Genomic DNA, 13,788 nt, shown 5'->3' with positions numbered 1-13,788 from the left:
ATTTTAGTGTGTTTATCTTCACCCCAGTTAACTAAAAATCATTTTTATTAATTAAAACCATAGACAGTCAACTTCACTCCATTCGGGGTGAAGTTGACCAAACAAGCAATTTATTTTTTCTGAGTTCGGTTTTTTAAAACACCCGATGTTTTTCAACTAAAATTAAAGTTAAGACACATATTATACAACAATATCTGATACATTTTATTTTGTTCTCTAGGAAATATCTTTAGTTGAAGTTGAAAAACGGTCAACTACACCCCATTTTACGGTACTAATGACAGTAAACCATGAGATATCAGATATCTAAAAGTATTTAAAACATATCCAGGGAGTATCACAAAATTATCAAAATTTAAAATCAATCTTGGATGTATTTAGAGCATTTATTGTAAATTTTTAGAAATTGATGATACACCCTTGATATGATTTGGATAGTTAATGAATTATAACTCTGTCTTTTTTGCAAGTTGCTGCTTTTGAGAATTACGAGCGCAATCTTACAACCTAGGTACTATATCCATACCGGTTCACATTTCCATTAATCCATTTAATGAACCAGTACATAATTCGAATAATCCATATTTGAACTTTTAAGATGATAAAAACGTTTACTTAAATCTAATGACTAGACAAAGTAAATAATAGGAGTGAAGAAAAAGGTAGAAGACTTTTCTAATCTTTTATTAACAAATATTTACTATATATTCTCAAAGCAATAAATAAATAATATTTGAATTAAAAGATTTAAGAAAGGGAAAAGTAAAATTTTTAATGTAACAAGAGTTTCCTCTTTCTTTTCTTGATAATTTAAACAATTTAGGAGGCTAATATTGAAGAAGAAACAGGCTTTAAAGCCTACATATAAGAAGGAAGAAGACGAAAAAGAGTTTCCTGCCTCGAAATTATATGTTTTTTCTTAAAAGAATACATAATCCTATTTTCTGTCTAATTTAATCTGTTCCGTCTCATTATAATTTAGTTCATATTATTTTTCGATTTTATTTTATTTAGATTCATGGTCGTAATTTTTTAAATTTTGGGTAAATTTTAGTTTCCAGAAATCTATTAAAAGATTAAACTATTTATTATCGAATCCGTGGCTCAATTTTTGAATCTAGATCAAAAGCGCGTTAATATCACAGTTTCCGGGGTAGATGATTTATCGACTAAAATAACAAATTCTGCGCATGCCACAATCAAATCGCTTTTTAGCAAATTTTAAAAAAATGTTGAATTTTTGATTTTACCACAAATCAGCAAAACAATTCCGTCGATTCAAATAAATTCTACTCAACTCGAAATACCAAAAAATATCGTGTTAGCTTAGCCTGAATTTTGGAAACCCGCAAAAATAGATGGTCTTTTGGGAGTACATAATTTGTAATTTGTAATTATTTTACAAACTTCTCAGTGTAGGTTAAATATCGTTGAAAAATCAGCGTAATGCTGTTCTACAAAAACTCAACTGGGTTGGATTGTTGCACTGTTGCAGGTGAAATAACTAATTCATTTCGATTGCAAAATATTTCGTGTCATCTTTCATTAAATAGTCGTCCAATGTCACACCTCAATTTAAGACGCTTCTGGGAAATGGAAGAAATTCCAAGCAGTTTTGTTACCGGAAGAAAAAGCATGCGAAGAGCACTGCGAGTGTCATACTACTTGGGATTTTAATGATAGATACATCGTAAGGTTGACATTTAATGGCAAAAAATCGAAATTAGGTGATTTATACAATAGCACCTTTTTTGATTCGCTAGAACATCGTTTTCGCAAAGATCCTGTTTTGCAACTGGACCAATCTGCTTTTTTGACTGAGTATCAGAAATTAACTCACATATCATATACAAATGACGTAAATGATCCAGAAATTGGATTTTATCTTCCTCATCACGTGGCATTAAAATAAGATAGTCTCACATCTAAAACTGGCGTAGTTTTTGACGGCTCGGCAAAAACGTCAACGGAAATATCGCTCAATGATACATTAATGGTCGGTCCCAAGCTGCAGGACGACCCATTTGTCATTGTTCTTCATTATCGTCAACATATATATTCGTATTGGCAACCGACGCAGGGAAAATGTATCGCCAAATTCTCGTACATCCCGATGACGCAGTTTATCAAAAAAATTTTGTTTGAGACTTTTACGCCGATGCGAGAAGATCTTATCACATTGTTAAAAACAGACGGTTTTCTTTTTCGAAAATGGGTATCAAATGATAACTCTTTAATAGTCAATCAAAATAAACACGCTGAGAGAACTCACATGCCTCTAGATCCTGATGCCACCATCAAGGCATTTGGAATTCAATGGAATTCTCGCGAAGATACTCTGTTTTATAGCTCGGACATTTCAAGTATCGACACTGTAACCAAACGCTCTATTTTCAATTATTTTACTCGTCATATCATCAAAATGCTATTAAAAAATCCTCGGATGTTGAAAGGTTCGCTTGGCATTTTATACCTCCCAAATCTCCCCACTTTAAAAGAATTTGTGAACGCGGTTAAGTCCTTTAAGAATACTTTGTTAACATATTATGAACAATTAGAAACTTATCTTATTGAAATAGAAGCAATATTAAATTCTCGTCCTATTTCTCCTATGTCGTCTAACCTAAATGACCTTCTTCCTCTTACCCCTGGACATACATTTTTTAATTGGTGGTCTGATGACGAGCTATCCGGAGATTGACTTTTTAGATATGTCTTCCAATAAATTATCAGCTTGGCAGCACGCCCAACAATTGAAGCAGCACTTCTGGAAACGATGGTATGAAGAATATCTTCATCAATTAATCAGCAGCAATAATGTTAATGCTACCGATAATGGGATAGTGGTCGATTCTTTGGTGGTAATTCTTGAAAACAATTTGCCATTACAGTGGGCAGTTGGACGCATCACGTCGGTGCACCCTGGAGAGGACGGCATTGTCAGAGTGGTAACTCTGAAAACCAAATTTCCGATCAGCTAGATTTTCGACGTCAACCGACTTCATTTTGAACTTCAGTTGAATTGTTGAACTATGAATTTAGTTCATATTATTTTTCGATTTTATTTTATTTAGATTCATAGCTGTAATTTTTAAAATTTTGAGTAAATTTTAGATTCCAGAAATCTATTAAGATTAAAATATTTATTAGTTTTACATATTTCTGGGGAAAACTTGTCTATTATAATTCCTCCCTTTAGAAAGTATGTACCTGGCAAATCCGTCGGCTATTGTTGTCGCATCCGCTGCGTCTGTATATGGTTCTGATAAGGATAATATGAATGATTTTGTAATTGACGTTTTTACCCCAAGGTAAAATTATATAGTTCTTAGTAACGCCCTCCCCTCTACCAGTGATTTCTGTTGGGCATTTGTAATGTACTTTTAGGTAGTATCAAATGAAACTCGGTTCTGTAAACATGTATAGTAAGCAATAAATATTTGAATTTAATAAAATAATATTTTATAGCAAACAACGGTAAACAACTAATCGTGGTTCAAGACATAATCAAAAACAAAATAAATATTATCCCTACTTCGTGCAAAGGTTCTACAGAGGTTGGTGACACTGAATTCACATTCAATAATAAATGAGAAAAATGGGATATGTTCTATTTCGTCAATTTCTTCGCGAATTTATTCATGAAATCAATAACTACAAAATTGGATGTCAATTGTGCTTTACACACGTCAAATTTGACCTTGAAGCGATTTTATGAATTTTTCATTAAATATTTTTCTGTCGCCTGTATACACAATAAAATAGTTACAAAGGTATAAAATAAATAATATATTGTATTAAATTTATAATATAAAAAATTGCTGAAAGTATGCACGGTAAAAAGCCGCTTATTATTATAGTCGACCAGAACAACTGGGCGGATTTTACCTGCATTTTGACAGTTTGGTAGTAGACATTTCGATTACCTTCCTTAATAACGAACAGTGAGTTAAAGCCCTCAATTTTAAATTACTTTGCGTAATCCATTTAACCATACGTCTTTCTTAGTATTCTCTTTAAGCAGCACTTCAAAATTTTAGTATGTCGGCCACAGCGCACTGCAATTTGCTATAATGAACGTGTTCATTAATTTTGACTAAACTTTGTAAATTTTATATCAATATTTACTTTAAATTGCTTGTGTTTCAGCTTCATTAACGTGCAGCTTATTTTAGTTTTTTAAACTTTCTTAAAAAAAATATCGAAATCGAATTTTTGTCTTCTTTGTTTCTTTTCCTCTACAGCCATCTTTTAATTTTAATTTAATTTTATTAATCCTTTTTCTCATCGATTTCTTCTTCTATTCTTGTTTTGTTTTAACCCTGCTGTCCTGTTCGAGTCAACTATGCAAATGTACTGTTCGGGTCAATATGACCCAACTATGATTTACGATCCTTAATCGAAATAATATAAGCTAATGGTTCTAAATAAAACTTTATTTACAAAAAATTATAGTTAATTAAACAAAAATTATGTTTTTAGTGTAAATTAAACCTTATTAACAAAAATAAAAGGCATTTTTTCTGTTCCAGGAAAGCCTAAGAACAAATACCTACAAAATTTAATTTAGTTTACAAATGAAACAGTAATAAAAAGAATGGGTTTTACAAATATGTTTGTGACATATACAACATAAAATATTAGTCTTGTTATCGTTTTTAGAGCAAGATTTACAGCGTGCTCGTTTAGCAGGCGGAGTTGAATTGTCCATAGACGGTTTACTAGAATTTCCATCTTCTCTATTCGCTTCTGTTCGTGTTCTTTTTACCAGTTCTTGTGAGTCTTTACTTCTTGGTAAATTTTTCCTGGAAAGGATAAGTGGTTTCACCAGTGTTTTTCCCAATTCCTCAAGAAAAATTCGCTTGTTGGTGTTCCATTGGGGATTTATTGATGTCCATAAAACGAACGAGTTTTAGGCAGAAATGTCCAGCATATTATAAAAAAAAATCATAGGCCAGCGATTTGTCTTCTTACATGTATATGTACCAACAAGCTGATCTAGAGACTCCACTGCTACCTTACTGGAATTGTAATCTAAAATAATTTGTGCTGGAAACTCTGGCTTATTTTTTCTTATAGTTCCCAGCATTGTATTTTTTTTTAGAAGAAGTTGTCCCAAATTGTATAATGTAAAAAAGTTATCGCAAGTAATATTGAGACCTTTCAAATCACTACACAAGTCGCACACCACACGCATTCCCTGATTCCGTTCCGGCGCGGCACCTGCTTCCTTTCCTGTATAGATCTGCAATTTTAGAGCATACGAACTTTTACTGTCACATAAAGCCCAAATGTTTATGTCATATTTCGCTGGTTTGCTTGGAATGTAATGCTTGAAGGGACAGCGGCCTCTAAAGGCAACTAATTGCTCGTCGACGTTAACATTTTCTTCAGGGTTAAAAAATTTTGGTAGATTTTCTACCCATTTTCCCAAATTTCACGTATTACAGCAAGTTTATCAGTACGTCTCCTATCCTGTCTAGTAGTCAGACGCAAGTGCTTATTATAGGACATGGGAGCTTCCATAGCTACTTGCACAAGTTTTAACAGGCCGAATCGGACAATTGTCTATATTGTGGTGCTTCGGACATTGTGTCACATATCCTTTTTAGAGTGTGTTTAAGAGGTTTTAAAGGAATAAGCTAGAGAGTCTTTAAGTCGGTGAGAGAGATAGTAGAGAAGAGGGTAATAGATAAGCACTGGTGGAACAAAATCTTCAACTATGTGAGAAAGGTGCTGTCGCGAAAAGAGAAGAAAGAGCGGGAGCTAGATGCAGTTCTATCAGTTATAAAGGAGGAAGAACTGGGCCTGCAGAGGTAGTAAGAAGAAGAGATTGACAACACAGGGGTAAATGCAAGTATGAATAAGAGAATGAGAGATTAGAAAATGACGGCAGGAACAAAAAAGAGATAGTTCAACTGAAATGGCGTAAGTGTCGCCTGAGGTGAAGACGGACTTCGACAAATAGCACACGGGAAAGCCCATCGCGACTCTACCTTTCACTTGGAGGCAGGGCCGTGTACAGGCTGAAATAACGACGGTCAAAAGGTGTGTGTATGTATGCATTGGAAGAAAAACGAAGGAGAACATCTGGTCAGGCAGAAACGGAAGCCGTGGTCACATGAGTGCGAGAGACAAAAGCTGACGTTTGACCACGAGCGACTGAAAATCGGGCAAAAGCAGGATATGGGGGAGAAGTTATGTTCTATCCCAACCTAATCTCCTATTATGAGAGGCTTTTTAGTTTTATGAACCCAGCACTGTTGGAAATGTTTACCTCCGGCTACTGTTTGCAGATTTCCCACCTAGTGATGAAGAAAAGGTAACCACTTTGTATTATTTTTATCTTTATTCTAATCTCACCTATTTTTTGACAGGAAATAAACAATTCTAATATTTAATACAAACCTCATAAAGTAAGTGTGATTGTTCCTTTTCGGTTTGAGCATTTTAGGAAAAGACATAACCTATTTGTTCTATTGATTTTATATTTTTTATTTGTCTATGAATCCTCACGTCTATGAAACGCCTCAGTTGCCGAGCATGTTGCCGAGAGAGTGCAATCGAAAGCTACTGTACAGATGTGGAATTACATTTCTTTAATTCCAGTTTTTATAGATATTCTGGTGATACATGGTCGTCACAGCTTCGTTTGTAATAGGATTTACCAACGTAAAGGTGATATTGACATTTGCGTAGGGGAGGCTATTAAGATGCATCACTACCCCATTAGAATCTCGGAAGGCACTTACCAATCTAAAATGACGCAGTGGAGAAACTACCAGACACATACTTTGCTAGTAAATTATAAGTAATCCAGAATCAAGAAAGATGGAGAAGCATCGTCAAGTGATTATTAAAAACTCGAGAAAAACTTTTGACATTTATAATGACTAAACGTCTACTAAGATTTACAGAAGAAAAGAATGTAGAAACAACATTCACGCCACATTCATTCATTAAACTTTGCAATTCCTAAGGATTATAGCTAACGCCATGGCGTTTACAATCCTATTCTTCGGTGAGGTGGATTATTCCTCTCTCATTTATAACTTGCTGTTTGTCTTTGCTGTTGTGATTTTTTTTCTTGCCCTTGCACTGAACTTTCTAGTCTTTAACATTCATTGTTCTTATATCATCTTCTACATCATCCAGCCATCTTCTTCTAAGCCTTCCCCTACACCTAGGCTATAGTGGTGTCCAGTTAGTTATCCTTCTCAGCATATCCGAGTATGGGCATCTCTGTATATATCCTATCCATTCTAAGCGAAGATATTTTATGTATCTGTCTATATTTTCTCCCTTTAATTATTCTTTAATTTTAGCACTTTTGTATTCATTCTTCTTTCTGTCTCTCTTGTTACATTGATATCCAGTACATTCTCTATATTTTTCTTTCAAATTTCAGTAGAATATTTTCTTCTTTCTTGTTCATTGTCGTTGTTTTCATCCCATATGTAACAACAGGTCTTGTTAAGGTCTTATATAGACTCATCTTTGTTCTCTTATTTGAAGTCTTGCTCCTTAACAGATTTCTATTGAATTTATGTTTTTTGCCATTCAGAACTCTTTCCTTTGTTCTCTCTTTTCCGGTTTTCCTTATTATTACTCTCAAGTAGCTAAAGGTGGATGCAGTTTCAAATTTGTGGTGCTGTGTTATTAGATATTTCTGGGTGATTGTGTCGTCCTTCCCTGTTGTCCTTTATTTTTTTTGTGCTGGTTTATCTCTAGCCCTATTTTCTTTGTTTACTTATCTAATTTTTCAATTACGTTCAATTTAATTAGTCTTTGCTACGATGACTAGATCATCTGCATATGCTATTACTTGAAGTTGATCTATAATAATGAAGTTTGTCCTTCTTATTATTGTTCTAATATTAGGTTAAACAGTGTCGGAGAGATAGAGTCACCTTGTTTCACGCCTTTGTTTCCTTTGATCTTCTTAAAAGTATGTCCATTGAAACTTATCTTTGCTGTGGTGTTTTTTAGACTCACTATTAGTATATACTAGCTCTTCCATCTTTTTCGTCCGATTAATTGTATCAAAAATGCTCTTGAAATCTATAAATATTACGTCCATTTTTTCATTGTATTATCTTTTTATAATTATTTGCTCCACTGTATGTGTATAATTAATTGTCGATCTTCCCATCTGAACCCATTCTGATATTCTCCATAGAATTGTTCAGCGCATAATTTAAGTTTAATGTTTAGTATGTTTGTTAGAAATTTAATTTGTGTGAAATAATAATTTGTGTCGTATTTAATAGAGTTATTGCTCTGTAATTCTTGCACTCCTCCCGTTCTCCTTTTTTATAGATAGGCACTATAACTCCTCTGTTCCAATCATTTGGTAGTGTTTTTTGTATCCATATTTGTGGTTTAAGCTTGTTTATTTCTTTACGTAATTCTCTGCCTTCGTATTTTATTAGTACCAGTGCTATTTCATCTTCTCGTACTACTTTTTCGTTTGGGAGGTTTTTAACTTCATTTTGCACATCTTCTTCTATGGGAATTTCTGTATCTTGTTTGGTCTTTCTTCTTCATGGCAGTGTGTTTACTCCGCAGTGAACAGCGTTTTTTCGTAATATTCTTCGCATATTATGCTGATATATTTATCTTCAAATATGACTTCTCCTTTTTCATTTTTAGTTCTCGTATTTGAATGTTGGGCGTATTTTTTGCTGTTTTTGCCTTTTTTACAAATTTTTTTTATTTTATGATTTTTTGTGTCTTTTTCAATCTCCTTTAACTTTTCATTTAACCAGTCATTGTTTTCTTTTTATATCCTAGGTTGGCTTTGCTTCTGGCTATTTTGTATTCTTCCCTTTGTTGTTCTTATAGATTGTTCCTCTATGTCATTCTAGTGGAATGTTTTAATGCTCTCTCTGTTTCTCAGTCTTGATCGTACCAGTGTTTATTTCTTTTTGCTGTTCTTTTCTCTTTTATTAGGTACTTCATTTGTTGGGTCATTTATATTGCTTTTTATTTCTTGGCATCTTTTATTTATATTTGTGGGTTGACTCATATGGTTGAATATATTTTCATTCATGTCTTGTTAAAATTTTTCTTTAATTTCAGTCTCCTCTAATGCTTCTAGGTTATATTTTTTAGCGTTGGTTAACTTGATATCTGTTTTAGCATTTGAGGGCGCTCATTTTTATTATTATGTGTGGTCCGTGCCCGCATATACATATATGGCAAATGTGGTCCGTGTCCGCATTTGCCCCTCTGTAAGATCTCGTGTCCAGCGTTTCTTGTACTAACTCTTTGGTTGCTAGAACATGGTCAATTAGATCTTCACTGCCAGATGGATGTCTTAAGTTGCCTTATGTTTTCTTGGATGGTCAAATTTTAAACAAACAAACTTATATTTAGCGTTGCTGCGAGTTGACAGATTATGTCACCAGTATCATTTATTCTAACGTGTAGAGTTCCTTTTCCGTTTTCCGACTAGGTCTTTCAATCATCCTTCTTTCCCCAGTTGCGCGTTTTCATCTCCCAGTATTAATAGCAAATATTTTTTTTGGTATTTCTGTTTTTGTTGGATGGAATGTTTTAGTTGGAGCATATATATTTATTAATGTCATATAGTATTTTTCCATTTTTAGTCTCAGTGAGGCGATCTGATTGAAATTTTTGATGCTGTTTGTGAGGTTTTCATTTATATAAAACCTTACTTTATTCATGCCTTCTGTGTCATCTTCACTGTACATAAATACGTATTCTTCTTTTGAGATTTCTCATGTTTTTATCTTACTTCTGGTATTGCAGCGATGTCTATTGTATATTTTTAACTCTCTTGCTACTTTTCCATCTTTTCAGTCCTTAATAACGTCTTAATATTCTTTGTTGCTATTTTTAATATATTTTTTGCTTCCTTTGTATTTTTCCATTTTTTTGTGCTCTGATCTTTGGACATTATGTTTTCTTTTGCTGTTTTTTCCTTGTTGTGAGCATCAAATTTAATCTTCTTATTATTCTTTGTCAGCTTCGTTGCCGTTGCCTGAGTTCTATTTATGCATTTTGCTATTTTTTTGGATTCATGTTTATAGCTGTTTTGTCTACATACAAGTATCTAAAATTTGTTTAAGATTTTGCTCCTTCGAAAAATCGTTTCATTAAGTAATTGATAGAAATCTAACTTATTGTTTCTTTCATATTTTTACATTTTTATTGGCTTTTTGTCTTACTTAATATAAAATAGCAGCAAAACATATTTTCCATATATTAAAGTTCTTTAATAAATATTTAATGGACCTAAGCTACTTTAAAATGAAATAGATTTTACAAACACAATTCTTATTGTTACAAAAACATTTCCTCTGTAGTTGGTAAATGTTCAAGTATAAATAAAACAGTTCGTAAAAGAACAATAGCACAAGGTCCAAAAACGGTAAAGTAATAAAGTAGATACTTTCAATGGTTTATGATCAATTTGCGTGAGGAGTATTTCATCGGGAACGCGGATTTCCTATTGTGCTTTGAATTAAGGGTAGAAGATCTCATTAATTAGGCTTACAATAGGAAGGAAATCTGAATGCCATAAAACGGTCTATCGACATCTAAAATATGGACTACCGTTTCTTACTTCATTTATACTTATCTATTTAGGTATCAGTCGAAATGCGTAAAATCTAAAAAATAGATTAAAATAGTTCAAAATTCAATATTAGTAAGGGTGTACCACCTAAAATTTTAGTTTTTGTTTTATTCCAAAGATACATACATAGTCAAAAAATACTACAGTACAATAATGTCTATAAAATATAAAATATAATATAAGTAATAAACAGTTGGTATAGTAGGCACGTAAGTTCGTTGGAAAATTTACGGGAACAAAGGCGAGTAAGATACTATACCCGGTTCACAATTTGTTGTTAGCTCACTACAAGTTTAACCCTAATTAGAAAACTGAAATACAGAGAGGATAAGTAATACGATATAATAGTAAAAACCAACCTTAAACTGACGGTTTAAGACGTTTTCGACTAACCCACCTTATATCTGAAGGAATACAATACCTTATAATCCTATTACGAGGGTATTTTAAATGTTTATATATGAACGACCAGTGTCGTAGAGTATATGATTGAAACATTTATTTGAACTAAATAAATATATTTTTTAAATTGTACTTATGTAAATTGTATTTTTTAATAAAACTTATTTATTTTATTCAAAAATAAAAAGTTTCTTGCCATTTGTAAAAGATACATTTATTTAATTAAGAAAAAAGGCGCCAAATGTCGCCTGGCAAAATTTCCAATGTGTTTTAAATGTATCCATTATTTTCTAATCCGGAGAAAACTAATAAATATTTTTGAAAAATTTAAACGCAGAATGAAAGATTACATTATTATTCAGGGCAGAAAGTCTCTGAAAACTTCTACAGTGTTTATTTTAATATGTTATGTAACAGGGGTGAAAATAAAAGAGAAAATATAGTATAACTTTTAATTGAAAATATTGCATGCAAAAGAAACTTTTTATTTATCCTAAAAAATATTTCATTCTGCTTTTAAATTTTTCAAAAATGCTTTTTAGTTTTCTCAGGATTTGAAAAAAAAAATGTATACATTTAAAACACATTGAACATTTTGAGCCTTTCCCCTCTAATACCTTACGATTACAACTACTATTACTTACCTTATATAATTATGATTAGAAAACTATTCAAATTCAAAATAAATAGGATCAACTTCGGAATCCGAGTCGTCTTGAGGGTTAATAATTAGGCTAATAATCTCTACGGTCGCATCAATTATGTTATCAAGATCCCACATTTTTTGTTCTTCTTCTATTACATGTCTTACTGCATCTTTCCAGTTTTGTTTTGTAATATGTTATAAAGACAAGACATATAGTATAACAATTCACGTACAACTTGTATTTTATATGACGTATTTTTTCTAGCCACATAACTTTTCATTTGTGCTCAAATGAGTTCAATTGGATTTATTTCGCAGTGGTAGAGTGGAAGTCTAAAGACGGTGATGTTTCGCCTTTCCACCATTTTGTCAACTACGTATTTCTTAAACTTAGATTTGTGTTGTCGGGCAATTTTTAAAAGTTCTGCTTTTACCATTCCATCTTCGCAAGGCAGATACTTATTCCGCAGCCAGTCAAGAATATCCTGTTTCTTCCACGCATTCGTTAGAAGTCTTTCTACTAGTCGTGAATGATAAGGTGCATTATCTAATACTATAATTGAATTTGGTGGTATGTGTTCAATCATTTGCTTAAAATACTCTTCGAAAACATCAGCTGTCATCTCCTCGTGATAGTCTTTTGTGCTTTTGGAATGAAATTCCAACAAACCATGCTTAACAAATCCTTTTTCACTGCCAATGTGAAAAATTATTAATCTACTGCCTTTACCAAAAGGTGGGGAGATACCAGTAGACCAACCTTCCATAAAAGCTTGCCTGGAGCTTAATATATTTTTATCTGACCAAATTTTTTTTAGAGTATGACCTGAGTTTACCCACGTTTCATCCTGGTAGAAGATGGGCCTTTCTTCAGCCCGGGATTTTCGTATGAATCTTAGATAATTTCTTCTCCAACATCATCTTCTCCTCCCGGTCAATCAAAAGTGATTTTCGGTCTGATTTCTCCCACCGGAAATTTAATTCTTTTAAAACTTGCCACAATTTAGTTCGTCCGATATGAGGCAAATCCGGGTCGTCTCTAACTTCTTGTAAAATTTTGTTTAGGTTTGGTATTTCTTTTTTGAAAAAAAATTCATGAATTTTTCTTCGAATACCATTTTTGGCAAATTCATCAATTTCAATAGGCTTTTTCCCTCTCTTTAAGTGTTCGTTTGTGTTTGGGTTAGCTATACCGTGTTTTTTCTTTCTGATAGGAACCTATATAAAGTTGACTCTCCTACTCCAGTTATGTTGACACAACTTTCGGCTATGTTGCGAACAGTGTTTGTGGGATTCTGAGAAACCAGAGCATCGTGAACATTCAGGACAATAGTCTTCTCTCTTGGTGAATAGACAGACTTACTGACTGTACGCAACAGTACCGGTGTAAAACTTGATGATGAAGCCATCACAAACAATCCAACAAAACGAGCACGAGCGAAAGGTACGTATATGTTCGTAGGTGTATGGAATAAAAAATCACTCACGCACTGCATATAATTCGCAAAAGAAATATTCGAGACGCTAATTACTGCCGTAGACGTGGAAACACCGACGAGCCGTAAATTACATGCGATCAAAAACGTACTAAACAAAAAAATTGTTTTCGTTCGTAATAACTTCACCCTTTCAAGTTAAGTTTCGAATATAATTATATTATTAAAAATCTCGGGAATTCCATCTTAATTATCTTGCAACGAATAGTACCTTCGGTTATGAATTCCAGGTTTTCTAGTAAAGTGATTAATCGCGAAGATTAGTATTGAAATATCCAAAGAGATAAGGTATTCTTATTTACAAAATTGTTAATGGTTAAATTCTTATTTTTATTAATATAATATAATAACCAACATTAGTCGTGAAAGTTTTAATTGTTTTTTTGCTAAATATAGTAGTATTAAAATATTATCAATATTATATATAACAGTATTAAAACATTATATTATTATTTAATGAATAAACACCTTAGGAACACCTATGATTTACGACTGTTTTATGAGTTTGAGGCATATTTCGTGCTGTCAACAATTTATGAACGGAGAATAGCAAATTTGCAACAATTTTTAACCAAAAAGTTTAATTTTCTATAAAGTTTGTTTAATCACAAATTAATCCCGTAATTTGTAATCTCACATTA

This window comes from Diabrotica undecimpunctata, chromosome 7, assembly GCF_040954645.1.
Source record: "Diabrotica undecimpunctata isolate CICGRU chromosome 7, icDiaUnde3, whole genome shotgun sequence".
NCBI classification, from domain to species: Eukaryota; Metazoa; Arthropoda; class Insecta; order Coleoptera; family Chrysomelidae; genus Diabrotica; species Diabrotica undecimpunctata.
This window is presented reverse-complemented; position numbering follows the sequence as displayed.